This window comes from Phyllobates terribilis, unplaced genomic scaffold (assembly GCF_046119375.1).
Source record: "Phyllobates terribilis strain yellow unplaced genomic scaffold, ASM4611937v1 Scaffold_4__5_contigs__length_816908805, whole genome shotgun sequence".
In the NCBI taxonomy this organism is placed as follows: Eukaryota; Metazoa; Chordata; class Amphibia; order Anura; family Dendrobatidae; genus Phyllobates; species Phyllobates terribilis.
The window spans coordinates 12,142,061-12,162,375 of NW_027362764.1; the positions used below are offsets into that span (position 1 = coordinate 12,142,061).

The window sequence follows — 20,315 nt, forward strand, 5'->3', positions numbered from 1 at the left end:
CACACAGAGGAATCTATTATATAGTCATTACACACAGAGGGATCTATTATATAGAGTCATTACACACAGAGGGATCTATTATATAGAGTCATTACACACAGAGCGATCCATTATATAGAGTCGTTACACACAGAGCGATCCATTATATAGAGTCATTACACACAGAGCGATCTATTATATAGAGTCATTACACACAGATCGATCTATTATATAGAGTCATTACACACAGAGGGATCTATTATATAGAGTCATTACACACAGAGGGATCTATTATATAGAGTCATTACACACAGAGGGATCTATTATATAGAGTCATTACACACAGAGGGATCTATTATATAGAGTCATTACACACAGAGGGATCTATTATATAGAGTCATTACACACAGAGCGATCCATTATATAGTCATTACACACAGAGCGATCTATTATATAGAGTCATTACACACAGAGCGATCTATTATATAGAGTCATTACACACAGAGGGATCTATTATATAGAGTCATTACACACAGAGGGATCTATTATATAGAGTCATTACACACAGAGAGATCTATTATATAGAGTCATTACACACAGAGGGATCTATTATATAGAGTCATTACACACAGAGGGATCTATTATATAGAGTCATTACACACAGAGCGATCAATTATATAGAGTCATTACACACAGGGATCTATTATATAGAGTCATTACACACAGAGCGATCTATTATATAGAGTCATTACACACAGAGCGATCTATTATATAGAGTCATTACACACAGAGCGATCTATTATATAGAGTCATTACACACAGAGCGATCTATTATATAGAGTCATTACACACAGAGGGATCTATTATATAGAGTCATTACACACAGAGGGATCTATTATATAGAGTCATTACACACAGAGGGATCTATTATATAGAGTCATTACACGCAGAGGGATCTATTATATAGAGTCATTACACACAGAGCGATCTATTATATAGAGTCATTACACGCAGAGGGATCTATTATATAGAGTCATTACACACAGAGGGATCTATTATATAGAGTCATTACACACAGAGCGATCTATTATATAGAGTCATTACACGCAGAGGGATCTATTATATAGAGTCATTACACGCAGACGTATCCAGGACATGGGCGACAAGTGTCGCATTCCTTGTGTCAGGCCGCTCATGACCAATAGACAACACCAGAAGCGTCTTCCCTGGGCCACGGAGAAGAAGACCTGGACTGTTCTCAGTGGTCCAAGGTGTTTTCAGATGAAAGTAAATTTTGCATTTATTTTGGAAATCAAGGTGCCAGAGTCTGGAGGAAGAGTGGAGAGGCCACAATCCAAGCTGCTGGAGGTCTGGTGTGAAGTCTCCACCATCAGTGATGGTTTGGGGGGCCATGTCATCTGCTGGTGGAGGTCCACTGTGTTTTATCAAGACCAAAGTCAGCGCCGCCGTCTACCAGGACATTTTACAGCGCTTCATGCTTCCCTCTGCCAACAAGCTTTATGGAGATGGAAATGTCATTCTCCAGCAGGACTTGGCCCCTGTTCACACGGCCAAAAGAACCAGTACCTGGTTTACACACAACAGGATCACTGTGCTTGATTGGCAGCAAACTCGTCTGACCTTAACCCCATAGAGGATCTATTATAGAGAATCTATGGGGTATTGTCAAGAGGAAGATGAGACCCCAGAGCCAACAATGCAGACGAGCTGAAGGCTGCTATCAAAGCCACCTGGGCTTCCATAACACCTCAGCAGGGCCACAGGCTGATCCCTCCATGCCACAGGCTGATCCCTCCATGCCACAGGCTGATCCCTCCATGCCACAGGCTGATCGCCTCCATGCCACAGGCTGATCGCCTCCATGCCACAGGCTGATCCCTCCATGCCACAGGCTGATCCCTCCATGCCACAGGCTGATCCCTCCATGCCACATTGCCGCATTGATGCAGTAATTGATGCACAAGGAGCCGACCAAGTATTGAGGCATTTACTGAACAGACATTTCAGGAGGACGACAAGCTGGGTGCAATGACTCTATATAATAGATCCCTCTGTGTGTAATGACTCTATATAATAGATCCCTCTGTGTGTAATGACTCTATATAATAGATCCCTCTGTGTGTAATGACTCTATAGAATAGATCCCTCTGTGTGTAATGACTCTATATAATAGATCCCTCTGTGTGTAATGACTCTATAGAATAGATCCCTCTGTGTGTAATGACTCTATAGAATAGATCCCTCTGTGTGTAATGACTCTATATAATAGATCCCTCTGTGTGTAATGACTCTATATAATAGATCCCTCTGTGTGTAATGACTCTATATAATAGATCCCTCTGTGTGTAATGACTCTATACAATAGATCCCTCTGTGTGTAATGACTCTATATAATAGATCGCTCTGTCTGTAATGACTCTATATAATAGATCACTCTGTGTGTAATGACTCTATATAATAGATCCCTCTCAGGGTAATGACTCTATAGAATAGATCGCTCTGTGTGTAATGACTCTATATAATAGATCCCTCTGTGTGTAATGACTCTATATAATAGATCCCTCTGTGTGTAATGACTGTATATAATAGATCCCTCTGTGTGTAATGACTCTATAGAATAGATCCCTCTGTGTGTAATGACTCAATAGAATAGATCACTGTGTGTAATGACTCTATAGAATAGATCCCTCTGCGTGTAATGACTCTATATAATAGATCCCTCTGTGTGTAATGACTCTATAGAATAGATCCCTCTGCGTGTAATGACTCTATAGAATAGATCCCTCTGCGTGTAATGACTCTATAGAATAGATCCCTCTGTGTGTAATGACTATATAATAGATCCCTCTGCGTGTAGTGACTCTATATAATATAGGAGTGTCACTTTTTGATGATATTCTAATTTAGTGAGATGCAGCTGTACATACAGAACTTCTACCCGGCACATGTGACCTGGAGGCCCCAGGAGCAAAGCCAACATGGCTGGCACAGGATGCTCGTATGGGATTGAACCTGGCCTTTGTTCCATGCAGATATCTCGGCACTAGGTTGTCTTTGGTAATTAATTATATATGTGCTGTGACTGACAGCCTTTTAAAGAGTCAGAATATAGTCAGTATATAAGAACCAAGAGAAAGAAAAGGAAGCGCATGACCCCAAAGAGTAAAGTATAACAATCTTTATTGAACAATTCTTTTCAAACCCAATAAAATATTATATTATAAGAGGAGGGGGATTCAGAGCAGAGCGAAGCCAGGCACCATCACCATCACCATCAATCACCATCACCATCAATCACCATCACCATCACCATTCACCATCACCATCACAATCACCATCAATCACAATCACCATTCACCATCACAATCACAATCAATCACCATCACCATCACAATCACCATCACCAATCACAATCACCAATCACCATCACCATTCACCAATCACAATCACCATCACACTCACCATCACCATCAATCACCATCACCAATCAGCATCACCATCACCAATCACCATTCACCATCACAATCACCAATCACAATCATCATCAATCACCATCATCACCATCACCAATCACCATCAATCACCAATCAGCATCACCATCACCAATCACCATCACCATCACCAATCACCATCACCATTCACCATCACCATCACAATCACCATCAATCACCATCACCATCACTATCAATCACCATCACCATCACAATCACCATCAATCACCATCACCATCAATCACCATCACCATCAATCACCATCACCATCAATCACCATCACCATCAATCACCATCATCACCAATCACCATCAATCACCATCACCATCACCATCACAATCAATCACCATCACCAATCACCAATCACAATCACCATCGTGGTGCAGTAGCATTGCTATAATGATCTAGTATGTCTGTTTATGCTATTTCCTCCCCCTCAGCTGACTGGTCACATGACTGTGACATCACACAGGTCCTTTTGCTCACAGAAGGTATGGACACGTGACTGTGAGATAAGCACAGGTCCTGTGGCTGTTTCTACAGGATATAAAGCCCTGGTGATTTGTGCAGTGTTCCTGTGAGAGAGGCCTGAGGCCTGTTCCCCGGGTGGGTTGGACACTGTTTGTCTGAAGCCTGGATCCTGTGTGGATGTCAGTAAGCCTTGGAGGGCCAGAGGCTAGAGACCCCATCTGGGAAACAAATGGACCAAAGCAGCTAAAGCCCGACGTAGGTAATACTATTTGTGTCATGGACATTGTTTTATTATTACCTTGCGGGAGGCTGTAACTAGAGCCAAGTGGGCCGGTCTGCCACTTGGGCTCGTGGACTTTCTATGTGTGTCGGTGGGCCACGGAGTTGGACCCGGAAATCAGCAGTTTATGGAGTTAATAAACTGCGGAGTTGAGAAACACCGGAAAATATGGCTGGTGTGTTTTAAATTAACGCAGCGAAGCGAGTATCCCCCAGGATAATGACAAGCGCTGCCTTACACCATCCACCATCAATCACCATCATCACCAATCACCATCACCATCCACCATCAATCACCATAATCACCATCACCATCCACCATCAATCACCATCACCACCAATCACCATCACCATCCACCATCAATCACCATAATCACCATCACCATCCACCATCAATCACCATCCACCAATCACCATCACAATCACCACCATTCACCATACACCAATCACCATCACCACCAATCACCATCACAATCACCATCATCACCATCCACCAATCACCACCATTCACCATACACCAATCACCATCACCACCAATCACCATCACAATCACCATCATCACCATCACCACCATTCACCATCCACCAATCACCATCCACCAATCACCACCACCATCACCATCACAATGTAATAAGCGCAGGTAAATCCTCCGGTAGTAAAAGCTGCCAACAGAAAATTACTGTGATGAGATGGAGCCATCTAGTGGACAACTAGTGAAAAAACAATACTATTCCGAGAGATGTTATATTGGGGTACGGCATATCAAAAAGTAAATCTTAAATTATGCAGTGAAGCCACCATATATATCTATCGGGGATAGATGCGTTTGATGAAGTTTACATTACAACGTTAATGAGGCTGCAAACAGAAGCACAGCGCACAGATATGGTAATATGCTGAGATTTCAATGCAGAGGAAAATATACAAATGCCCAGCAGCACAAAAGCTAATATCCATTCATAATCATATCAGAAGTATAAAGTGCAAAGGTAAAAGTATACAAATATATATATGAGATGGTAGACAATAAAGTTCTCATGCAAAGAGTAGAGGGATCGGATCCAAGAGGTGGATAGTAAAGTCAAAAGTGATCAAAGGCATAGAGGGCATACCTGTAAGATGATGTGTCTGCTGGGGTAGGCAAAAAAGCCCCGACGCGCGTTTTGCAATCACTTCTTCCTGGGAGCATGGGTATGGTCAGTATATAGTATACAAAGTCAGTATTGAGTATACAGGGTCAGTATATAGTATAGAGAGTCAGTATATAGTATATAATATACATGGTCAGTGTATATTAAACAGGGTCAGTATATAGTATACAGGGTCACTATATGGTCAGTATATAGTATACAGGATAAGTGTACAGTATACAGGGTCAGTATATAGTAAACAGAGATAGTATGCAGGGTCAGTACATAGTATACAGGGTCAGTATATAGTCAGTATATAGTATAGAGGGTGAGTATATAGTATAGAGGGTCAGTACATAGTATACAGGGTGAGTATATAGTATAGAGGGTCAGTACGTAGTATACAGGGTCAGAATAAAGTATAGAGGGTCAGTACATAGTATACAGGGTGTGTATATAGCGTACAGGGTGAGTATATAGCGTACAGGGTGAGTATATAGTCTACAGGGTGAATATATAGCGCACAGGGTGAGTATATGGTCAGTATATAGCGTACAGGGTGATTATATAGCGTACAGGGTGAGTATATAGCATACAGGGTGAGTATATAGTATACAGGGTGAGTATACAGGGTGAGTATATAGTATACAGGGTGAGTATATAGCGTACAGGGTGAATATATAGTATGCAGGGTGAGTATATAGCGCACAGGGTGAGTATATGGTCAGTATATAGTGTACAGGGTGAGTATATAGTGTACAGGGTGAGTATATAGTGTACAGGGTGAGTATATAGTATACAGGGTGAGTATATAGTCAGTATATAGTATACAGGGTCAGTACATAGTATATAGGGTGAGTATATAGTGTACAGGGTGAGTATATAGTCAGTATATGGTATACAGGGTGAGTATATGGTATACAGAGTGAGTATATGGTATACAGGGTGAGTATATGGTCAGTATATAGTATACAGGGTGAGTAGCGTACAGGGTGAATTTATAGTATGCAGGGTTAGTATATAGCGCACAGGGTGAGTATATAGTATACAGGGTGAGTATATGGTGAGTATATAGCGTACAGGGTGAGTATATAGCGTACAGGGTGAGTATATAGCGCACAGGGTGAGTATATAGTCAGTATATAGTGTACAGGGTGAGTATATAGTATACAGGGTCAGTACATAGTATACAGGGTGAGTATATGGCGCACAGGGTGAGTATATAGCGCACAGGGTGAGTATATAGCGCACAGGGTGAGTATATAGTCAGTATATAGTGTACAGGGTGAGTATATAGTATACAGGGTCAGTACATAGTATACAGGGTGAGTATACAGGGTGAGTATACAGGGTGAGTATATGGTATACAGGGTGAGTATAGAGGGTGAGTATGTAGTATAGAGGGTGAGTATGTAGTATAGAGGGTGAGTATATAGTATAGAGGGTGAGAATATGGTCAGTATATAGTATAGAGGGTGAGTATATAGTATATAGGGTCAGTATATAGGGTCAATATATAGTATAAAGGGTCAGTATATAGCGTACAGGGTGAGTGTATAGGGTGAGTATATAGCATATAGGGTGAGCATATAGCGCACAGGGTGAGTATATGGCATACAGGGTGAGTATATGGTCAGTATATAGTATATAGGGTGAGTATATAGTGTACAGGGTGAGTATATAGCGTACAGGGTCAGTATATAGTATACAGGATGAGTGTATGGTCAGTATATAGTGTACAGGGTGAGTATATAGTGTACAGGGTGAGTATATAGTGTACAGGGTGAGTATATAGTATGCAGGGTGAGTATATAGTATGCAGGGTGAGTATATAGCGCACAGGGTGAGTATATGGTCAGTATATAGCGTACAGGGTGAGTATATAGTATACAGGGTGAGTATATAGTATACAGGGTGAGTATATAGCGTACAGGGTGAGTATATAGCGTACAGGGTGAATATATAGTATGCAGGGTGAGTATATAGTATACAGGGTGAGTATATGGTGAGTATATAGTGTACAGGGTGAGTATATAGTATACAGGGTGAGTATATAGTCAGTATATAGTGTACAGGGTGAGTATATAGGGTGAGTATATAGTGTACAGGGTGAGTATATAGTGTACAGGGTGAGTATATAGTCAGTACATAGTGTACAGGGTGAGTATATGGTGTACAGGGTGAGTATATGGTATACAGGGTGAGTATATAGTATACAGGGTGAGTATATGGTCAGTATATAGTGTACAGGGTGAGTATATAGTCAGTATATAGTGTACAGGGTGAGTATATAGTATACAGGGTCAGTATATGGTATACAGGGTGAGTATATGGTATACAGGGTGAGTATAGAGGGTGAGTATGTAGTATAGAGGGTGAGTATGTAGTATAGAGGGTGAGTATATAGTATAGAGGGTGAGAATATGGTCAGTATATAGTATATAGGGTCAATATATAGTATAAAGGGTCAGTATATAGCGTACAGGGTGAGTGTATAGGGTGAGTATATAGCATATAGGGTGAGTATATGGCATACAGGGTGAGTATATGGTCAGTATATAGTGTACAGGGTCAGTATATAGTATATAGGGTGAGTATATAGCGTACAGGGTCAGTATATAGTATACAGGATGAGTGTATGGTCAGTATAGACGCGTACAGGGTGAGTATATAGTGTACAGGGTGAGTATATAGTGTACAGGGTGAGTATATAGCGCACAGGGTGAGTATATGGTCAGTATATAGCGTACAGGGTGAGTATATAGCGTACAGGGTGAGTATATAGCATACAGGGTGAGTATATAGTATACAGGGTGAGTGTACAGTGTACAGGGTGAGTATATAGTATACAGGGTGAGTATATAGTATACAGGGTGAGTATATAGCATGCAGGGTGAGTATATAGCATACAGGGTGAGTATATAGTATACAGGGTGAGTATATAGTATACAGGGTGAGTATATAGCGTACAGGGTGAGTATATAGTATACAGGGTGAGTATATAGTATACAGGGTGAGTATATAGTATGCAGGGTGAGTATATAGCGCACAGGGTGAGTATATAGTATACAGGGTGAGTATATGGTCAGTATATAGTGTACAGGGTGAGTATATAGTATACAGGGTGAGTATATAGTGTACAGGGTGAGTATATAGTCAGTATATAGTGTACAGGGTCAGTACATAGTATACAGGGTGAGTATATGGCGTACAGGGTGAGTATATGGCGTACAGGGTGAGTATATGGCGTACAGGGTGAGTATATGGTATACAGGGTGAGTATATAGTATACAGGGTGAGTATATGGTCAGTATATAGTGTACAGGGTGAGTATATGGTATACAGGGTGAGTATATAGTATACAGGGTGAGTATATGGTGAGTATATAGCGCACAGGGTGAGTATATAGCGCACAGGGTGAGTATATAGCATATAGGGTGAGTATATAGTCAGTATATAGTATACAGGGTCAGTACATAGTATACAGGGTCAGTATATAGTGAGTACATAGCGTACAGGGTGAGTACATAGCGTACAGGGTGAGTACATAGCGTACAGGGTGAGTACATAGTGTACAGGGTGAGTACATAGCGTACAGGGTGAGTATATAGCGTACAGGGTGAATATATAGCGCACAGGGTGAGTATATGGTCAGTATATAGCGTACAGGGTGAGTATATAGCATACAGGGTGAGTATATAGTATACAGGGTGAGTATATGGTCAGTATATAGTGTACAGGGTGAGTATATAGCGTACAGGGTGAATATATAGTATGCAGGGTGAGTATATAGCGCACAGGGTGAGTATATAGTATACAGGGTGAGTATATGGTCAGTATATAGTATACAGGGTGAGTATATAGTCAGTATATAGTGTACAGGGTGAGTATATAGTGTACAGGGTGAGTATATAGTCAGTATATAGTGTACAGGGTCAGTACATAGTATACAGGGTGAGTATATGGCGTACAGGGTGAGTATATGGCATACAGGGTGAGTATATGGTATACAGGGTGACTATATAGTATACAGGGTGAGTATATGGTCAGTATATAGTATACAGGGTGAGTATATAGCGTACAGGGTGAATATATAGTATGCAGGGTGAGTATATAGCGCACAGGGTGAGTATATAGTATACAGGGTGAGTATATGGTCAGTATATAGCGCACAGGGTGAGTATATAGCGCACAGGGTGAGTATATAGCATACAGGGTGAGTATATAGTCAGTATATAGTGTACAGGGTGAGTATATAGTATACAGGGTCAGTATATAGTGAGTGTATAGCGTACAGGGTGAGTATATAGCGTACAGGGTGAGTATATAGCGTACAGGGTGAGTATATGGCGTACAGGGTGAGTATATGGCGTACAGGGTGAGTATATGGCGTACAGGGTGAGTATATGGCGTACAGGGTGAGTATATGGCGCACAGGGTGAGTATATGGCGCACAGGGTGAGTATATGGCGCACAGGGTGAGTATATAGCGTACAGGGTGAGTATATAGTGTACAGGGTCAGTACATAGTATACAGGGTGAGTATATAGGGTGAGTATATAGCGTACAGGGTGAGTATATAGCGCACAGGGTGAGTATATAGTGCACAGGGTGAGTATATAGCGCACAGGGTGAGTATATAGCGTACAGTGAGCACTCACCTGTCGGCCGCTCTCCTCTCTCGGGGTCTGGCAGCTCCGCTCTTATATCCCGGCAGCCGCAGCAGATGTCACAGCCGGGATTGGTCGTCGGCTCCAGGCACAGCTGCGTCCACAGGAGCCCGGACCTGAGCTCACCCCCCGCAGGGCCGGACTATTGGAGTTGTCATGGGGCCGCATTCATCTCCACTAGGGGGATAAGTGATGGGAATGAGGGGGTGGGAAACAACAGATACATCCTCATGTCCAAAAGTATGTGCCCCCCACCCCCATCCACCTCCGGGGGCTTCTCTGTCCTCATCTACATCCATAGACATTAATATAGAGAAAGTATGTGCCCCCCACATCCACCTCCGGGGGCTTCTCTGTCCTCATCTACATCCATAGACATTAATATGGAGAAAAGTATGTGCCCCCCACATCCACCTCCGGGGGCTTCTCTGTCCTCATCTACATCCATAGACATTAATATGGAGAAAAGTATGTGCCCCCCACATCCACCTCCAGGGGCTTCTCTGTCCTCATCTACATCCATAGACATTAATATGGAGAAAAGTATGTGCCCCCCACATCCACCTCCGGGGGCTTCTCTGTCCTCATCTACATCCATAGACATTAATATGGAGTAAAGTATGTGCCCCCCACATCCAACTCCAGGGGCTTCTCTGTCCTCATCTACATCCATAGACATTAATATGGAGAAAAGTATGTGCCCCCCACATCCACCTCCAGGGGCTTCTCTGTCCTCATCTATATCCATAGACATTAATATGGAGTAAAGTATGTGCCCCCCACATCCACCTCCAGGGGCTTCTCTGTCCTCATCTACATCCATAGACATTAATATGGAGAAAGTATGTGCCCCCCACATCCACCTTCGGGGGCTTCTCTGTCCTCATCTACATCCATAGACATTAATATGGAGAAAGTATGTGCCCCCCACATCCACCTTCGGGGGCTTCTCTGTCCTCATCTACATCCATAGACATTAATATGGAGAAAAGTATGTGCCCCCCACATTCACCTCCGGGGGCTTCTCTGTCCTTCATCTGCATCCATAGACATTAATATGGAGTAAAGTATGTGCCCCCCACATCCACCTTCGGGGGCTTCTCTGTCCTCATCTACATCCATAGACATTAATATAGAGAAAGTATGTGCCCCCCACATCCACCTCCGGGGGCTTCTCTGTCCTCATCTACATCCATAGACATTAATATGGAGAAAAGTATGTGCCCCCCACATCCACCTCCGGGGGCTTCTCTGTCCTTCATCTGCACTGGGCACATGGGGGACAGATAAGGGTCTTCCTCAAACGGTTCCCACAAAGCTGAAGCTACAATTGTCCCCATTGTCTTGTGCTGAAGATGAAGATTTCCCATCACTGGAGCTGAGGGTCCGCGGCCGCCCCCTGATAACAGCCCATAGCGTTATTCTCCTCCACCATCTGTACAGCACAGTGGTGTCGGGGGGTAACGTCCTCCTGATGGACCCCTCCATCAGACGCAGATAGAGACGTGTGATCCGTCACTGCTCAGACGTCTCCTCCAGAGTCTTCGGCCTCGCTTCATCACAGCTTTCTAGACAGATTTCTGGGTTACGAGCTTTGAAAACTCACAAGATTTAGGCACGAATCAGAGTTGCGACGAAATTTTGCATCTTTTGGCGTCTTCGGTTTTTCACAACTCTGCCGAAATGGGTGGAGATGGGAAAGGATGGAGGCTGGTATAGGAGAGGCGCGATGAGGTGGGACACATTGGGGATTGGATGGAGGCTCGGAGGGAGCGAGACACCACATCTTGACTAATTCATAACAATCGGTGATGTTCCCTACGCCAAAAATGTCACTTCAGGATCTGACTGCAATGAGATCGCGCAGCGTTCGGAGGCGAACGACACTCGTCAGATGCTGCTCAATCATGAAGAGGCGCGAACATCTCCAAGAAGCAGAGGCGTCTAACTCCAGCACAAGAGCAAGGCCGGCCCGATATACAGGAAGACACAACCTTATACAGAGGATATCCATATATAATGTCTCTGATCTCTCTCCTTCCTCCTCAGTCTCTGATCTCTCTCTCCTTCCTCCTCAGTCTCTGATCTCTCTCTCCTTCCTCCTCAGTCTCTGATCTCTCTCTCCTTCCTCCTCAGTCTCTGTTCTCTCTCCTTCCTCCTCAGTCTCTGATCTCTCTCTCCTTCCTCCTCAGTCTCTGATCTCTCTCTCCTTCCTCCTCAGTCTCTGATCTCTCTCCTTCCTCCTCAGTCTCTGATCTCTCTCTCCTTCCTCCTCAGTCTCTGATCTCTCTCTCCTTCCTCCTCAGTCTCCGATCTCTCTCCTTCCTCAGTCTCCGATCTCTCTCCTTCCTCCTCAGTCTCTGATCTCTCTCTCCTTCCTCCTCAGTCTCTGATCTCTCTCTCTCTCCTTCCTCCTCAGTCTCTGATCTCTCTCTCTCTCCTTCCTCCTCAGTCTCTGATCTCTCTCTCTCTCCTTCCTCCTCAGTCTCTGATCTCTCTCTCTCTCCTTCCTCCTCAGTCTCTGATCTCTCTCTCTCCTTCCTCCTCAGTCTCTGATCTCTCTCTCTCTCCTTCCTCCTCAGTCTCTGATCTCTCTCTCTCTCCTTCCTCCTCAGTCTCTGATCTCTCTCTCTCCTTCCTCCTCAGTCTCTGATCTCTCTCTCTCTCCTTCCTCCTCAGTCTCTGATCTCTCTCTCTCTCTCTCTCTCTCCTTCCTCCTCAGTCTCTGATCTCTCTCTCTCTCTCCTTCCTCCTCAGTCTCTGATCTCTCTCTCTCTCTCCTTCCTCCTCAGTCTCTGATCTCTCTCTCTCTCTCCTTCCTCCTCAGTCTCTGATCTCTCTCTCTCTCCTTCCTCCTCAGTCTCTGATCTCTCTCTCTCTCTCCTTACTCTTCAGTCTCTGATCTCTCTCTCTCTCCTTACTCCTCAGTCTCTGATCTCTTTCCTTCTTCCTCAGTCTCTGTTCTCTCTCCTTCCTCCTCAGTCTCTGCTCTTGTAGAACAGGCAAGAAAGCTTGTAAAAGAACTTCAACATGACGTTTCAAGGATGGTGCGAGACTGCCAGCTACTGGACAGATACAGTCAAGCGGAAACAAAATATGCAAGGGAAGTTGCAGGGAGAGCAGGTTCAGACGCTGGACCCGATCAGGTGACTTCCAGGAAGGAGTTCAGGGAGATAGGATTCCAGCGCGCCAAACCTGAGGGGTCTTTGGCGCCAAGCAGCAGAAAGGAGCAGACGTGCTCCCTGCGTCCTGAGAAACCCCGCGTGACAGGCCAAATCCAGAGGCCTGAGAGGTGCTCCAGCCGGGCACCGGTAAAAGCGCTCCGGATCCATCACAGTTGTGACCCGAGTGCTGTGCCTGCTGAGGATACTAGGAACCTGATCGGTGCTGAGTGAGTTCGCGGAACCCGACGTCGCCCGCCGACAGACGAGGCCTGGACCCCCCTATCCAAGGCTCGAGAGACTGCCTCCAACGGCCAAGCAGAGAGGAGCTGCATACGTGAGCAGGGCCGTCACTTCCACTGTTTACCCATGGTACTGGGGACAATTGGGTTTAGGTACTCAGGTTGGGAGGGGAACGGTTGGGGCTAAAGTAGCACAACGTGATCTAATTGAATTTGTTTGGAAGAGACTCACGGCCTAGCGGGAATAACTGGTGACCCCCGCTAGGGCCAAATGCACAGTTAAAGAACTTGTGTGGTGTCTCCCATGATTGAGGGCATCACCTTACTTTGAGAGACTGCGCCTTACTTTGAGAGACTGCGCCTTACTTTGAGAAATTTCGTATTTTTCTGATGTTTCAAATGACTGTTCATTACCCTTGTTGCTAATCCCTTGTTTCAGTGTACCTGCTGTATAAAACTGTTTACAAACATCTGACTGTTCTCGCCTTGTGTCTCTGTGCGTTGCATTCCGGCACCTGCATTACACTCTCTCTCCTTCCTCCTCAGTCTCTGATCTCTCTCTCCTTCCTCCTCAGTCTCTGATCTCTCTCTCTCCTTCCTCCTCAGTCTCTGATCTCTCTCTCTCCTTCCTCCTCAGTCTCTGATCTCTCTCTCTCTCCTTCCTCCTCAGTCTCTGATCTCTCTCTCTCCTTCCTCCTCAGTCTCTGATCTCTCTCTCTCCTTCCTCCTCAGTCTCTGATCTCTCTCTCTCCTTCCTCCTCAGTCTCTGATCTCTCTCTCTCTCCTTCCTCCTCAGTCTCTGATCTCTCTCTCTCCTTCCTCCTCAGTCTCTGATCTCTCTCTCTCCTTCCTCCTCAGTCTCTGATCTCTCTCTCTCTCCTTCCTCCTCAGTCTCTGATCTCTCTCTCCTTCTTCCTCAGTCTCTGATCTCTCTCTCTCCTTCCTCCTCAGTCTCTGTTCTCTCTCTCCTTCCTCCTCAGTCTCTGATCTCTCTCTCCTTCCTCCTCAGTCTCTGATCTCTCTCTCCTTCCTCCTCAGTCTCTGATCTCTCTCCTTCCTCCTCAGTCTCTGTTCTCTCTCCTTCTTCCTCAGTCTCTGATCTCTCTCTCCTTCCTCCTCAGTCTCTGATCTCTCTCTCCTTCCTCCTCAGTCTCTGATCTCTCTCTCCTTCCTCCTCAGTCTCTGTTCTCTCTCCTTCTTCCTCAGTCTCTGATCTCTCTCTCCTTCCTCCTCAGTCTCTGATCTCTCTCTCCTTCCTCCTCAGTCTCTGATCTCTCTCTCCTTCCTCCTCAGTCTCTGATCTCTCTCTCCTTCCTCCTCAGTCTCTGATCTCTCTCTCATTCCTCCTCAGTCTCTGATCTCTCTCCTTCTTCCTCAGTCTCTGTTCTCTCTCCTTCCTCCTCAGTCTCTGATCTCTCTCTCCTTCCTCCTCAGTCTCTGATCTCTCTCTCCTTCCTCCTCAGTCTCTGATCTCTCTCTCCTTCCTCCTCAGTCTCTGATCTCTCTCCTTCTTCCTCAGTCTCTGTTCTCTCTCCTTCCTCCTCAGTCTCTGATCTCTCTCTCCTTCCTCCTCAGTCTCTGATCTCTCTCTCCTTCCTCCTCAGTCTCTGATCTCTCTCTCATTCCTCCTCAGTCTCTGATCTCTCTCCTTCTTCCTCAGTCTCTGTTCTCTCTCCTTCCTCCTCAGTCTCTGATCTCTCTCTCCTTCCTCCTCAGTCTCTGATCTCTCTCTCCTTCCTCCTCAGTCTCTGATCTCTCTCTCCTTCCTCCTCAGTCTCTGATCTCTCTCCTTCTTCCTCAGTCTCTGTTCTCTCTCCTTCCTCCTCAGTCTCTGATCTCTCTCTCCTTCCTCCTCAGTCTCTGATCTCTCTCTCCTTCCTCCTCAGTCTCTGATCTCTCTCTCCTTCCTCCTCAGTCTCTGATCTCTCTCTCCTTCCTCCTCAGTCTCTGATCTCTCTCTCCTTCCTCCTCAGTCTCTGATCTCTCTCCTTCTTCCTCAGTCTCTGTTCTCTCTCCTTCCTCCTCAGTCTCTGTTCTCTCTCTCCTTCCTCCTCAGTCTCTGATCTCTCTCTCCTTCCTCCTCAGTCTCTGATCTCTCTCTCCTTCCTCCTCAGTCTCTGATCTCTCTCTCCTTCCTCCTCAGTCTCTGATCTCTCTCCTTCTTCCTCAGTCTCTGTTCTCTCTCCTTCCTCCTCAGTCTCTGTTCTCTCTCTCCTTCCTCCTCAGTCTCTGATCTCTCTCTCCTTCCTCCTCAGTCTCTGATCTCTCTCTCCTTCCTCCTCAGTCTCTGATCTCTCTCTCCTTCCTCCTCAGTCTCTGATCTCTCTCTCCTTCCTCCTCAGTCTCTGATCTCTCTCCTTCCTCCTCAGTCTCTGATCTCTCTCTCCTTCCTCCTCAGTCTCTGATCTCTCTCTCCTTCCTCCTCAGTCTCTGATCTCTCTCTCTCCTTCCTCCTCAGTCTCTGATCTCTCTCTCCTTCCTCCTCAGTCTCTGATCTCTCTCTCTCCTTCCTCCTCAGTCTCTGATCTCTCTCTCTCCTTCCTCCTCAGTCTCTGATCTCTCTCTCCTTCCTCCTCAGTCTCTGATCTCTCTCTCTCCTTCCTCCTCAGTCTCTGATCTCTCTCTCTCTCCTTCCTCCTCAGTCTCTGATCTCTCTCTCCTTCCTCCTCAGTCTCTGATCTCTCTCTCCTTCCTCCTCAGTCTCTGATCTCTCTCTCTTCTTCCTCAGTCTCTGTTCTCTCTCCTTCTTCCTCAGTCTCTGATCTCTCTCTCTCTCCTTCCTCCTCAGTCTCTGTTCTCTCTCTCCTTCCTCCTCAGTCTCTGATCTCTCTCTCCTTCCTCCTCAGTCTCTGATCTCTCTCTCCTTCCTCCTCAGTCTCTGATCTCTCTCTCCTTCCTCCTCAGTCTCTGATCTCTCTCTCTCCTTCCTCCTCAGTCTCTGTTCTCTCTCCTTCCTCCTCAGTCTCTGATCTCTCTCTCCTTCCTCCTCAGTCTCTGATCTCTCTCTCTTTCTTCCTCAGTCTCTGATCTCTCTCCTTCTTCCTCAGTCTCTGTTCTCTCTCCTTCCTCCTCAGTCTCTGATCTCTCTCTCCTTCCTCCTCAGTCTCTGATCTCTCTCTCCTTCCTCCTCAGTCTCTGATCTCGCTCTCCTTCCTCCTCAGTCTCTGATCTCTCTCTCTCTCCTTCCTCCTCAGTCTCTGATCTCTCTCTCCTTCCTCCTCAGTCTCTGATCTCTCTCTCCTTCCTCCTCAGTCTCTGATCTCTCTCCTTCCTCCTCAGTCTCTGTTCTCTCTCCTTCCTCCTCAGTCTCTGATCTCTCTCTCCTTCCTCCTCAGTCTCTGATCTCTCTCTCCTTCCTCCTCAGTCTCTGATCTCTCTCCTTCCTCCTCAGTCTCTGTTCTCTCTCCTTCCTCCTCAGTCTCTGATCTCTCTCTCCTTCCTCCTCAGTCTCTGATCTCTCTCTCTTTCTTCCTCAGTCTCTGATCTCTCTCCTTCTTCCTCAGTCTCTGTTCTCTCTCCTTCCTCCTCAGTCTCTGATCTCTCTCTCCTTCCTCCTCAGTCTCTGATCTCTCTCTCCTTCCTCCTCAGTCTCTGATCTCGCTCTCCTTCCTCCTCAGTCTCTGATCTCTCTCTCTCCTTCCTCCTCAGTCTCTGATCTCTCTCTCCTTCCTCCTCAGTCTCTGATCTCTCTCCTTCCTCCTCAGTCTCTGATCTCTTTTCTTCTGCAGCGGTCATCAGGTCTTGTCTGAATTTAGTTTTGATTGGAACGCTACAATGCAACATAGTTGTAATAAACCACCAATACTATTCTGGTGTATTTAAGCCGATGGTGTGATACTGTGCTGGTGTATCTAAGCCCATGGTGTGATACTGTGCTGGTGTATCTAAGCCCATGGTGTGATACTGTGCTGGTGTATCTAAGCCCATGGTGTGATACTGTGCTGGTGTATCTAAGCCGATGGTGTGATACTGTGCTGGTGTATCTAAGCCCATGGTGTGATACTGTGCTGGTGTATCTAAGCCCATGGTGTGATACTTTCTTTGAGTATCTAAGGCAATAGTGTGATACTGTTCTGGTGTATCTAAGCTTATTATCTTTAATTTCAGTCTGAGTGTATCTAATCCTGTGTGATCTTTCGCTGGTGTATCTGAGCCTGTGTGATACGCTCTGGATGCTGCTGTTGCCCCTGAGCTCAGGCTTGTGCTGCTATTGATGATGTTACTGATGGATGGGTTGTCGGATGTTTTGGGTGTCAGGTTGACATCGTAGATCATCAGGGGGCAGCAGCCTTGTGTCTGCCCCTGATAACGGGGTACAAGCAGTGACTGCGCTCCCACTACTGGAGGCGTCATTTCTGGTGGAGGTGGTTGCTCCGATGACGGGTTATCTGTGGATTTATCAGTGATGGTCACTATGATCACTGATGGATGTTACTGGTGATGATGGTGTAGCTCCAGTATACAGCAGTATACAGCAGTACAGCCCCCGATCAGAGATCAGAGCTGTGTGGGGGCTCAGCCTCGGGGGGAGGGGAGCGCAGCTGGTGGGGGATTCTGTACACAGGCTTGTTTGGTTGTGTAGCTGGAGACAAGGGGCGCGGATCCGGAGCTGTCACCCCGCACACAGCAGCCAGCTAATATTTGCTGTCACTGAGCAGATGAGAAGTGACAGCAGCCGAGATGTCAGATCCCCCCGTAACCAGGATGTCAGGATTACCCCCCGCGCCAAACAATCCCCCGTCACCAGGATCCGACCCCACAGATCCTCCAATATTAGACTTTCTGAGCCCCCAAGGGATGAACATGTCAACGGAAAAGTAACTGCCCCCCACATAATAGAAACAGACTGGCCGGTGCTGGTATAACCCGGGCTTCTAAGGATGGAATTATTCACCACGCACAAGACGTTAGGGATATTGGGCTTTTGGAAAATGTAAGAAGTGATATTTTCTCATGACCATCAGCATTAAGTAGAAGCAGCGATGGTGGTGTCAGGAGATGAGCGAACACGTTCAGAAAATATTCCATCTTTTTAATTTCCGCAGGAACATTGCACATTCGGATTCGTGTTCAGACAGCCGGGCGTTTTTACTCAAAATCGGCAACATTCGGCCAAAGTGCGGTAAATGATCACGTTTGACCACGACTGTATTTTTTATCCCTTTGGCTAGGATAGTGGTGCTGTAGGATGATCCCCTCATGGGGAGTGGGGAGAGGTCAGAGGAGCGGCGGACTGTTAATCTTACACTTTTTATTTTCTTAAGTTAGTGTGTGGAGATTCCGACAGCCAATCAGGGAGCAGGAAGCATCCACAATGTCCAGACACAAGGGCTTGTGCCATTGGCTGCTGAAGTCACATGTGCCTCTCTATATAAATAGCGGACATGTTGTTTTAGCGCCATTTTGTCAGTATAACAGCGTAGAGCGGCTGCTCCTGGATCCTGAGTGAGATAGTTAGCTGGGCGGTTGCTTCTAAGTCAGATAGTTTACATAGATAGGATCCTGTGTGGCTGTGAAATCGACCTTGCAGCAGATCAATCATTTTTGCTATTAGTGAGGTCCAGACACAGACACCAGGCCACATTTCAGCATAGAAGTCTGTTGTGCTGATATTGTGCTCCATGCAGGAGTACACCTTTGAAACTCTAATTTTTCCTGTTCGTACCATGCTACATAAAGCAGGCCACATCTGACCTTGTAATTGTTTTGCGCTGAGAATCTGCTGTATCCAGGACTCCACAGTCAAAAATCTAAACGTTTGTTGCTAATAGCGTGCTCCAGCCACACTATCTGAGCCAATAAATAGTGATTGGTAATTTAGTGACAGGTGACTCTCAGGCCTGGGCATAGGTTTGTTAAACAGCTGGTTAAAAGAGGAGAAGGGTAGATCCAATATAAGTGGGAAAAAGCGAGGTCGTGGTGGAAGGGGGGAATAGGCTTGGTGTTCAAGGTGTAAGTGGGGTAGGTGGTAATGTTAGTGAAAACACTAGTGAACCAACACCGTCATGTCCTATCCAAAGACAACTGTCAACTTCTGTTACTGGACGGGCTACTCCACTCCCTTTCTTTGGCAGCCGCACAGCGATACGCCTTGTTGATAAGGCCCAGAAAGAGCCTGTGCTCCAATGGATGGCAAGCATTGCTTCAAGTGGCCTCTCCTCTTCATCACATGCAGTACAGTCCTCAGAGGTGGCACCCCGATTACCCTTGTTTCCCCCCATGTCACAACTCTCTAACTGCCCAAATGACTGTAGGGAAACACAGATGGGTGAGTTTGTAGAACTGTTCACCCATTCTACACCATGGGCATCAGAAGTGTGATCCAAAGATTCACAGAGTCAAGAGGAGGAGGAAAGCATCTGCACCGTCACCAGACGTTAACCCCCTGGGGAGAGGTGATCCTGATGAGATTCAGATACCTGAGGCGCACGCGGACTGTACTGTGCTGTCAGGGCAGGAAGAGGAGGACGGTGACTCTCAGGGCGAGGAGTGGGAGAACAGAGAGGATGACACGAAGTGATGCAACCAGGAGGAGCACTGCATCCTCAGCCACAGCTGTGGCCGTGGCCAGCAGCGGTCGCGGGTCTGCAGCTCGCAGGGGCAGCAAGGGTTGCCTAGCCTGGGCCTTTTTTGAGACCGCAAAGGATGAGCCAACTCGTGTTATCTGCACACTTTGCAAAAAACGACTTAGTAGAGGCAAAAATTATAATAATTTGACTACTACATGCAATGAACCGTCACATGCGCAATCAACATGTGTTACACTGGCAATCTCACTGCGATAAAATGCGGACTAGCGGGACCTCGCCAACCACCGGCCGTCCCATCAACAGCATCTGCTGCTTCTTCCTCCTCCGTCACTGTGCCAAGT

The 20,315-nt window shown here is 46.1% G+C and overlaps 1 protein-coding gene across 1 annotated transcript in view; it reads right to left on the bottom strand.

Moving 5' to 3' along the window:
* Nucleotides 1-10,054, bottom strand: part of LOC141264134 (SCO-spondin-like) — a 282,869-nt gene extending 272,815 nt beyond the window's left edge. Inside the window, exons 1-2 of the mRNA XM_073676444.1 lie at nucleotides 10,033-10,054; nucleotides 5,354-5,416 (exon numbers count right to left, since the gene is read on the bottom strand). The gene's annotated coding sequence lies outside the window, so the exon portion shown is untranslated. The remainder of the gene's footprint in view (nucleotides 1-5,353; nucleotides 5,417-10,032) is intronic.
* Nucleotides 10,055-20,315: the final 10,261 nt, after the last annotated feature.